Source organism: Ceratosolen solmsi, unplaced genomic scaffold, assembly GCF_000503995.2.
Source record: "Ceratosolen solmsi marchali unplaced genomic scaffold, CerSol_1.0 scaffold10, whole genome shotgun sequence".
Taxonomy (NCBI): domain Eukaryota; kingdom Metazoa; phylum Arthropoda; class Insecta; order Hymenoptera; family Agaonidae; genus Ceratosolen; species Ceratosolen solmsi.
Window position 1 is genome coordinate 7,961,510 of NW_011948412.1, and position 10,374 is coordinate 7,971,883.

Below are 10,374 nucleotides of genomic sequence, written 5' to 3' on the forward strand. Positions count from 1 at the left end.
AAACTCGGAGAGCGGCGAGCCCCTTTATTTTCTATGAAATCCCAAGCAATTGTTCCACCTCCATCGAGTCGAAGACGTTGCTGCGGTACGTAAGGATTGTTGGGGAGAATGGCCGGGAGAGTGAAGGAGGGAACGAAAGAAAGAATAAAGGAGGGAAAACGGTAGAACACGAGCGACGATTTCCCGGTTGAAGTGCCCTTAGGACGATTGCCGTCCCGTAGGCGGAAGTGAAAAATTAGAGCCAGCAAGGGAGGCGCACGCGCTCGCAAAGGATAGGAAAAGTTATTATGGCGGGGGGCCGGAGAGGGGAGGGAGACGCTGGGAGGCGATGGATGGTTGGGGCTGTGGCGGGAGCGAGAGCGGGAGCGGGAGCGGGAGCGGGAGCGGGAGAGGGAGCGGGAGCGGGAGCGGGAACGGGAACGGGAACGGGAACGGGAACGGGAACGGGAACGGGAACGGGAGCGGGAACGCGAGCGCGGCGGACGGATACGGCGTGGAGTAAGGTGGTGGGCGGAGGAGGGGGAGCGAGTTAAGGGGAAAAATATAAAAGTGGATCGGATACTCGCTCGTTATGCACGTCACGACGCCAATCTCGGCGGCGGACAAATCGAGAGGCATGACGAGGACTTCGTGAGAAGGAAAAATGTTTTCCTGCTTATTGTGTCTTGGTACTGCTATTGGAAATGTTGAATGGAAATACGACGAGGCGTTACCGAATGCTTGCAGCTACGATGGAAACTGTATTTGCGTATTTAAACAAAACGTATCAAAGTGAAATTCAAATTTTTTTTTTTTTTGTTACGCAAGGAACCGCCATCGTCATGGCTTCTGTAAATTATCTGTTAGCATTACTTACGAATTCTATAATATTTGTTATAGTTGGTAAGATTTACTTTATGTTAATACAAATAGAGGCAGAACGACCGCAAAAATAAATGTCGATGACAATAGGATTCAATTTCGCCTTTACAACCTTATTTCCCCGAATTTTTCTCACAATCGATAAATCGATATTCTGGCAAAAAATAAGATAAACAAATGTTTATGCACGCCCTATTTAATTGAATAATTAATGTGTCTTAATGGCTCGAGTGTTCAACGTCAGCTTAATAAATCAATCATTTTACTGTAATAATTTTGGAGGTAAAATAGCAGAATTGGCTCGACGATAGATAAATTACACTTGTAACAATACTACCATTTATAAATGCGATGAAACTATCATGGTTTATCCTTAGTTCGGTAATAAATTTCTTACTATTATAAAGAAGAAAAAAAAAAATATCGGGCGAATAAGATTTATCCTTCGCGTGTAAACAAATAAAATAAGCCTGTAAAGTCTAAGAGCCAATATTTATTTTAATTAAAAAGCAAAAGTCTTTTCCAAGGTTAGCGCTCCCTGCTGCTCAGGGATCATCAAATTTCACGAAAATTCGGTCATTAAAAGGAAAAGCTCAAATGAAAATCAATGCCAAAAGCTCCAATATAGATACGGATGACCTTGTAACAAAATTTATGTTTATTCGACGGAAGCGACTACATTAAGAGGAATATAAATGTATTCGTGCAAACGAATAGGAGAGCAAATCTTACTTTGGTTTTCCATTTTCACTCTGCTGTTTTTATGCATACATATATTTTGGTTAAGGGACTTTTCATCTGCCACTTTTTATTTCATTTGCTTCGCATGTGTGATATATACACACACGATTTCCAACTTTAAGCCAACGCGCAGCTATACAATTTGCAATTATTTGTGATTTTGCTTGTTTGTTTGCCTTCGACAAAACAACAGACATTACCGTAATATCGAGCGTAAATTGAATATATGAGGTAGCCGGTGAGGTTTGATTAATTATTATATCTTTGACATTGTAATTACGAATAATGAAAATATCTTCGAAACAATATAACTGGTAAATAAAAGTTGTCGTTCGATCATCATGTTTATTAATACAATTATCCTTTATTACTATTATTATTATCATCTCTATTATTATCATTGATATAGTTGTTGTGGTTCTCGAGGGTCATGTTGTTGTCGTTGTCGTTGTCGTTGTCGTTGTTTTTGTTACTGTTGTTATTATTGTTTTTATTGTTATTATTATTGTTGTCGTTGCTGGTGTTATTGTTGTTATTGTCGTCGTCGTCGTCCTCGTCGTCCTCGTCGTCGTTGTTGTAATTATTCATGCTGTTGTACTGTTGAAAGTGTTATTATCGTTTGTCCTAGATTTGGCAGATAAAATTCTATTAAATTATTATTAAAGCAAGTTGGCGAATTAACATAATTGTAACGTAATATAGTATTTAATAAAAACAAATACAGTCCGTACTGATAATATTTTATAAATCTGTTTGATACCAAATAAGAATTATCATAAAATTGCAAAGAATGAAGGCAAATTACAGTTTTTTTTTTTTTTGCCATTTTTTGTCGATTGTCATAGAAAAAGTAAAAATATTTTACTTACCGCGTATCCTTATAAATTAACTATAAAATATTTTGATAAAGAGAATGGATTAAATAAACTACGAAAAAAAGATTCGGGATATTAGTAGAAATTAAGCTAAATTAGCGATATTCTCGGAACGAGCAAATTTCAAAACTTAACTATTATAGTTAAAGCAACTTGATTAAATTGTGCATTATATCGCAATTATATAAATTCAATACATTTGCAAATTTTAATTCCTAATAGAATTTTCAAGAATATACTATCGGTACGAAAAAGATAAGCCACAATTTCTATATTATTTTAATCACTTTATCCATGTCTCTTCACTTACTCTTATAATACTTTTCTCTATTTATATAACTTACGTACTAAAGTCCCGCGTTTATTTAATCGTTCAATTAACATTAAATAGCAAAAAAATCATTTAAATGTAATTAAAATAAAATTATTTTTACTCGTCGTTTTAAATTTCTCACCTAGAAATAGAAATCTCAATACTCTCGTATTCATTTTTCAAACGATGTCAGAAATCGCGGCCCTCCAAACCTCTCAAATCTAATGAATATAACTTTTGACCGATGTTAATAAAATAATGTCAAGTAAATCGCAGATACTCTTAAAATTACATTAATTATAAGAAAAAATACACGAAACTTTATGCAGTTTCAAACTCCAAGCGCTCCTGATTGTCAAAAAAGTACTTGGACTAATTTCATGGCATTTATGTTTCACTTCATTCATGTCACTCTTCGATCAAACTTTACTCAAGATCTGAAAAAATAATTTTACTTACCAAGCTACTCAATCCTCGATGAATCTGCGAAAAATCGACAGCCTCCCATGTCCCTCAACCCCCACCCCCACGCCCATCACAAAGCGCATTAGTTATTTCGTCTCGTGCCACGTGTTACGCACATGCTTCCGCCCAATTTACTTGGTCGCTTATCGCGGGCATTTATACGCGTATTTATACCAAGTTTTCGCTTATATCCGCTTATATCCGCGCAATGTATTAATAGCGCAAATATTTATTCTATATTAGTATTTGAAACACGTTGTGCACGTGTGTTAAATTGAGATATTTAAAAAATATTCCTCTCCAAAAATTCAGCATTACATTGTTTTGCCATTGCCATCCATACCATACCATGTTTTGCCGATTTTCATCAATTAAAAAAGAAAATGTATTATTTGTGATTTATTTAATTGCGTTTGGCATTAAATTGTCACTTATTGTGATACTATTTTTCATTAAGTAATCGGACCATCGTCGATATATCGATGATCCCAATAATCTATTATATTTTTAAATGACCCACTTGAATCTGAGCAACGTGCAGAAAATGCGAGCGTCTTCACTTAGTCACAGAATTTGCTTTGTTGAAAATTTAATCTCTTAAGCAAATTACCCAAGTTCTCCCCTCGCTCATAGGCTTAGAAAATTACTGTTTGAAAATACAAAGTTAAAATACTGTAAGTGGCGTGAAAGAGCAACGATCATATACTAAATTCGATCGATAAAATCAATCGCTTCCGTATTCAACGCGCGCATTCGTTGCGTTATAATTGCATGTGATGCAAATTTTTGCATTAATGAACATGATAAGGATGTATGAATAGACTGGTATTATATCATTGTCATTACTAATCAATCATTAGTCGCTTTCATTTCCAAAGCGCATGATCTAAATTTTCAAATATTTTTAATCGTGTTCAAGCACCTTCGATACTTTCACCGCTAACTAACGCTAGCTAATCATAATCACTTGTAAATATAATCGATAATGCATTGGTAATCAAAACATTAAATTACATTTAACGTATTCGTGAAATGCGGGAAAAGAGCGATGAGGATAAAAAGCCCGTTAATGTAAATATTTTTGATTTTAATTGATTTTCCTTATATTATTATAATTTCGTCATTTTATAATTATAATTAAATGTTGTTGTTTTTGTTGTTGTTGTCGTTGTTGCTGCTGCTGTTGTTGCTGCTGCTGTTGTTGCTGCTGCTGCCGCTGCTGCTGCCGCTGCTGCTGCTGCTGCTGCTGCTGCTGCTGCTGTTGTTGTTGATGATGATCATATTGATTGGTGAATTTTCTTCGTGATTATTCAGATCTGGCAAAATATAAACGATAATTTGTCCGAAAATGATGGCGATATTACGATGAAAAATAGTATCAATGGAATTTCAAAGTAAGTGTCGGGTGCAGCGTCGAACAACGACGCAAATCATAACTGTATAGAACATCGACTAATCCCGTACCCTGACATTTTTTTATTTGATAAAGTCGTAGAGTTGGGAGTCGAGGGTATCGCTATATGCGTTCGCGCGTCATTCGGTGAGTAATTTAACGAGACCCGACCGCAACGGTCGTCCTCTTGGTCCACGGGCTCGGTCGAGGATAGCTGCACTCTGGGTATTAGCAATACTTTTACGACGTAAGCATCGAGTACTGGCGGGCGGCATTCCCAGGCTCCCTAACAGGCGGCATTCCTAGGCTCGTAAAGTGCCGCCACCTCTACCTAGGCTACGAGTAATCGCTGACCCCGGACACGTAGATACGGGCGAGCCCGATATCGCGCACTGGCCCTCGTAAAAGAGGACGAGATGTAGCTGGAGCTCGTCATCGGTGACCCCCGCCCAGCCACCTGCTCACCTACCCGTACTTACGCAAACTCAATTGGAAACGACGAGACGATCAACGAGCTTTTACAATCGAAAGTAAAACCCGAGGGTCTACTCCCACGCATGCCGCGAATTCTCCTTGAGCCAAGTAAGAATTACATTGTCACTGTCAGCTTCAAATAATCCGCTCGCGACACTACGAGCGTAACAAGGATGTATAGCCGAGCCGATCCTCGCTCGTCAATTATCCAAAAGAAAAATAAAGTGTAATGCAAACGGAACAAAAAACCAGGACCAAAAGACAAAGGCCGTGATCGCCGAAGAGGCCGAAAATCACGGAGACAACAAGCTCGCGTCGTTGCGTAAATGCGGGATAATTACGCAACAAAGGGGGAAGAATAATTCGCGCCGTAATGTCGCCTTGGCTTGGCGAGGCGTCGTGGAGACCCGTCGCCCTACCTCTAGAGCGTCAGCGGACCGAGACGTTAAGAAAGCGGGGGCGTGGGAGGGAAGCGCCTCGACGCGAGTCGCGCATCCGTAATACTCGGTGAGTTACGCCGGCTTACATAATGCGCTCGACGCATAGGTGTAACGCCATTGTGTGCATACACAACGATATTAAGGATCTTACGGGAGCATTAGTGCCTTTCCTGATGCTGCTGCTGCTGCTGCTCCTGTTGCTGCTGCTGCTGCGGTTATGCACGAGCCAAATAGAAGTTTGGGAGGCTCCTTTCGAATATCCCGGGGCTTTTTATTTTCGTATGCCTTGTGGGTAACGCTATTACGGTAATGGTTTCAGGTGCCTCTCTTTGGAATGCATTGGGTGAATAATCGTCCTGTCCGTTTATTCCTGTGTAATTCCTCTCTGTTGGTGTTTATAAATTCACCAGGGGAATATTGTGAATAAGGCGAATGATATTATGAATAATGGCCAACTCTTGTAATGCCTCCGCGTAAATGCGCCTACGTAATTCCGGCGAATTAACAAAATTCATCGTTAAAAGCTATTGTGCGCAAATTTGTCGGATGAATTATCCGGGAGAGCTGCTGGGATAACGCAGGGGCCACGCCACGGTAAATACCGTTTTTCGCGCGGACAACGAAAATCCACCGTCGACCTCTCCAATCTGTCCGCAACAGCTAAATTAAAGAACGCTAGGATTATATTGTAAGCATCGTTCCATCTCGCCATTCAAGGCCGCCTCCTAGTGCAGCGCATCCGATCGACGATTTCATCCCGAGTGCAAGGTGCAAAAAAAAAAAAAAAAAAAAAAAAAAGTGGCATTCTCATCTCTCGCACGGCGTCACACAAAAACGGGAAAAGCTCTCACGGAGTGCCGTGTGTGGTGGTTATCTATGCCGTTTTATCTCAGCGAGTGCGTGTCAAGCGTGAGCTAGAGAGAGAACGAGAGAAGGACAGCGGAGAGTAGGGCAAGCAACCCCTCTTCGACACGGAAAAAATCAATAGTCCGCGCGACCAAGTTTTTCGAAGTGCAGGAGAGCCGCGTGCGCTGCATTTCTTCCTCCCTCTCTTCCTCTCGCTCCTTCACTCGCACTCGCACCCGCTCTCAATCTCTCTCTCTCTCTCTCTCTCTCTCTCTCTCTCTCTCTCTCTCTATAACTGTATGTATATCTGTCCTCATCGTGCATACACTCGTATGTCTCCCCCTTTTTCGCCACTTGTACCGCTCACACTATATCTCTTTTAACGCTTTGCGCGTACATTATAACGTACGTAGGGCATAGCATAGCATACATTTCTTTTTTGTCGCTCGCTCTCCACTCATTTACTAAATGATGGAAATAGAAAATAATGCCGAGACATTTATCGAGCGATTTTCCATCTATTTCCATTGCTCGCGCGGTCTTTATGCTATCCTTTAGGACCAAGCACACTACTACGAAGAATGAAGTTTTATGAGAAAATATTACAAAGCGTCGATTTGAGCGGTTCGCCTTTCAAACTTGAGCTAGGCAACGCGACAATAATTTTGAATCGGCCAAATGAATTGGAACGTCGCTATACCGGTCGACGTTATTTAATTTTTTTTCTTCTTCTTCTTCTTCTTCTTCTTCTTCTTCCCCTCCTCTTCTTCGTCCACTTCTTCTTCTTTCTCTTGGTCATGCTCCGCAAAGTATAATAATCGCAGAGACAATGAGCGTGGAATTAGCATTAGTTTGTACATTAAAAGTGCTGTGTATCGTTCGAAATTTTTATAATATCAATATTTACAGTCAGTGAAGGGCTATGTCGAATGGAAAAGCAAAATTTATCATTTGTTCGTTAATGCGTGTGCAAATGTATATATTTTATAAGTAAAAGTAAGCATTGATAAATTATGATTGTACGTAACGATGTCTTGTGGGAGTTTTTGAATTTTTCATTTTGACCTCGATGCTCAAAGTCCAAATACAATATTCGTTTAATAATCAATGCGTAAATCTTATTTTTTCAGTTCAAACGTATTATGACCGCTTGGCTTTAACGATAAAATTCAATTTTCTCCTACGTATGTCTCGTCAGAAATGCCTCGATAACTGAGAGATAATGTGCTAACGATTCCCCTTACAACAAAAATTACTCCGCAAACGAATGACCAAAATATCGATTACGATAATTTATTAAATTTTTTTCCCATATTTACACCAACTTTGAATTTTACTCGTCCATCGTGTAATCGGCTTTAGTAAAATCGAATGTTAAATCGAATCTGAAAGGGCATAATTATGTATTAGAACTAGAGTCCGTAGGTATAAAATCGATGTAGCAAAGAGCATTCTAACGCCAAATTTTGTCATTGATTAATCGCATTTTTTTTTCTTTTTTTTTCTTTTTTTTTCATTTTTTTTCCGTCGAACGATCTATCTTTGAAATAACTATAAATCACGTTCTATTTAATGAATGTATAACCTATAGGCACATAATGGCAGAATGTTGAGTTCCTTGCTTCCCCTGCCTCTATTATACATCGCCAGGTATCGTTGAAATGTTGTTGTTCAATGGTACACCTGGAACGATTATTTGTAATTTTTTTTTTAACTATAGTTTGAAATGAAATAGATGGATCGATGATATGAAATTTATATGCATATGCTGATAAATTAATCTCCACTACGACTGTTATTCGCTTTCGCTCGCTCATTTATCAAGCCTAAAGAGAAATAATATGCTAAGTCTACGTCAACCTTACTTTGACATTTTACCTTACATTTTCTTTCTTCTCTCCTCCTATAAACCATAATCCTTTTCCTTCCAACACTTATCGGCAATAAAAGACAAAAAGGACTTTGTTTCGTCGATAGCACCTTACCACTGTTACCGCTAAATCACGTCGCCTTATCGATAGTACCGATAGCTTTTGGGACAATAGTGGACAAAAAAAAGAGGGCGTTACATTATCGTTTCGTCTAAACGCTCGTACTTCGTTACCTCCCCCCACCCCCGAACGAATTTCAATTACGCCTTCGGTCTCGATTTCTCATGCACTCGGTCTCTCTCCGAGCAATACGAGCGCACAAGACTCTATAACGGCCCCGCTCCATCCTTTATGACAGCGTAATTTTTAACGAGGTAATTTCCAGGCTTCGCCGAGAGTTATAGACTCTAAATGGCATTTGGCTCTACATAATGCAGTTCTCTGAAAAAAAAAAAAAACAAAAAAAAAAACCCCGTGCCGGCATCTGCCGCATAAATTCTTGAGGGCCGAGTGAAGAGGGACTATATAGAAAAATTCCCATTCCATTGGCTTGCAATTCGAGCGATACGCCTGCAAAATAATGGTCCTATTGTTTTTTGTTTTTTTTTTTTTTTTTAAATTCGCGAGTTCGTACGGTCGAATGATGAGAGCTTGGCATCTTTTTCGGATGCTAACCTTTCATCTACGGACTTTTACAAGAGTACAAGTGCAATAAGTACGAAGTCGCAAATGATATACGAGAGGAGAGCATGTACGAGAACATTTTATACGAGTCATTATTAATAGGAGAAGAAATTATTAATTTTGGGTAGGGGGACGGATAATGGGATTAGTCCGACAACGATAAAGGACGCCCGTTTCATTTATTCGACAAGATGTTTAAATTCATCGTGATGGCTTATCTGGCGCGTAAGAATTTTTAAAAATCAATTCTACAATAGTCGTAGCTTTCGCTGCATATAGCAACAATAATTGTAACGCACGACTTTATTAAAATCCCAGTCTTATCGCATTCTAAGTGCTTAGTGTTTAGCACTATTTAGCACAGAATTCGCTGCCTCGCTTGCACAGTTCTAATTGAACTATGAATTTATAATGTCACGGTAGGCGGAGATAAAACACAATTTTTCCCATGCAATATTGTAATGTTCAATTGATCAATAATATACACTTCCCATTAATATTTTTACTATTCTCACTTGATAATAATTATAGTTATCAATAACGGATAGTATTATTATTGATTATTTCACTCGTTAATTTTTTCTTTCTTGTATTAGCGCGTCGTTGTGTACATAGGAAAATGAGGGGCGATGGGGGGATAGGGGGATAAGGGGGGGGGGGGGAGAAAAATCCTTACCAATCTACATTTAAGCGTAAAGCTTACCTTATAAATGTTTCAACTTGCACTGTTAAATTTGACTTCCATTAAAAACAAAAAAAAAAAAAAAAAAAAACTTCGACCAAATTGTTACACGCCATCTTCAAAAATACATGCCAGTATTAACATATAGCCGCAATTCACGAAGGACAGATGTTACTTTACCTCGATCGTTTCCGAGTGAGTTAGCTCCGGAAATTCTACCCAATGCCACTACAATTTTGAAATCCAATGGGATACGTTAGTAGAGTCTGCCACGGTTCACTAACATTTACTATACCATTCAATAATACGTAGCCCCAACGGTCATATACCTCGCATGCGCACCTTATCTTTTAACGCGTCCGCCCCCCCCACCCACCCCCACTCCCACCCCGCAACATCACCGTGACACCTCTTTCTGCCAAAATGATGCGGCACGCTCTCGCATAGCTAAGGCTTCCGTCCTCTCATAATCGGAAAATGCAAAACAATCTGTTGACAATAGCTTCGAGAACCACCCATCCCCTACCGCTCCCACCACCTACCCGCTACAATTTACATCGGCAAATGTTGTCAATGTTACGCAGAGTACAGAGGAGAAAATAACGAGGCCGATCATCGACGTGTGACTTGCCGTGCATTCAACGGCACAATCTCGCATCGTCAGCCACTCCGATGAGATTTTTGAAGCGTTAGCGCGTTAAATCTCCTGGCCGCGACGATAGACACGTT

The 10,374-nt window shown here is 39.5% G+C and overlaps 1 protein-coding gene across 3 annotated transcripts in view; it reads right to left on the reverse strand.

Moving 5' to 3' along the window:
* LOC105368847 (max dimerization protein 1-like) overlaps positions 1-10,374 on the reverse strand; it is a 190,997-nt gene that overhangs the window by 152,104 nt on the left and 28,519 nt on the right. The gene's annotated exons all lie outside the window — the stretch shown is intronic.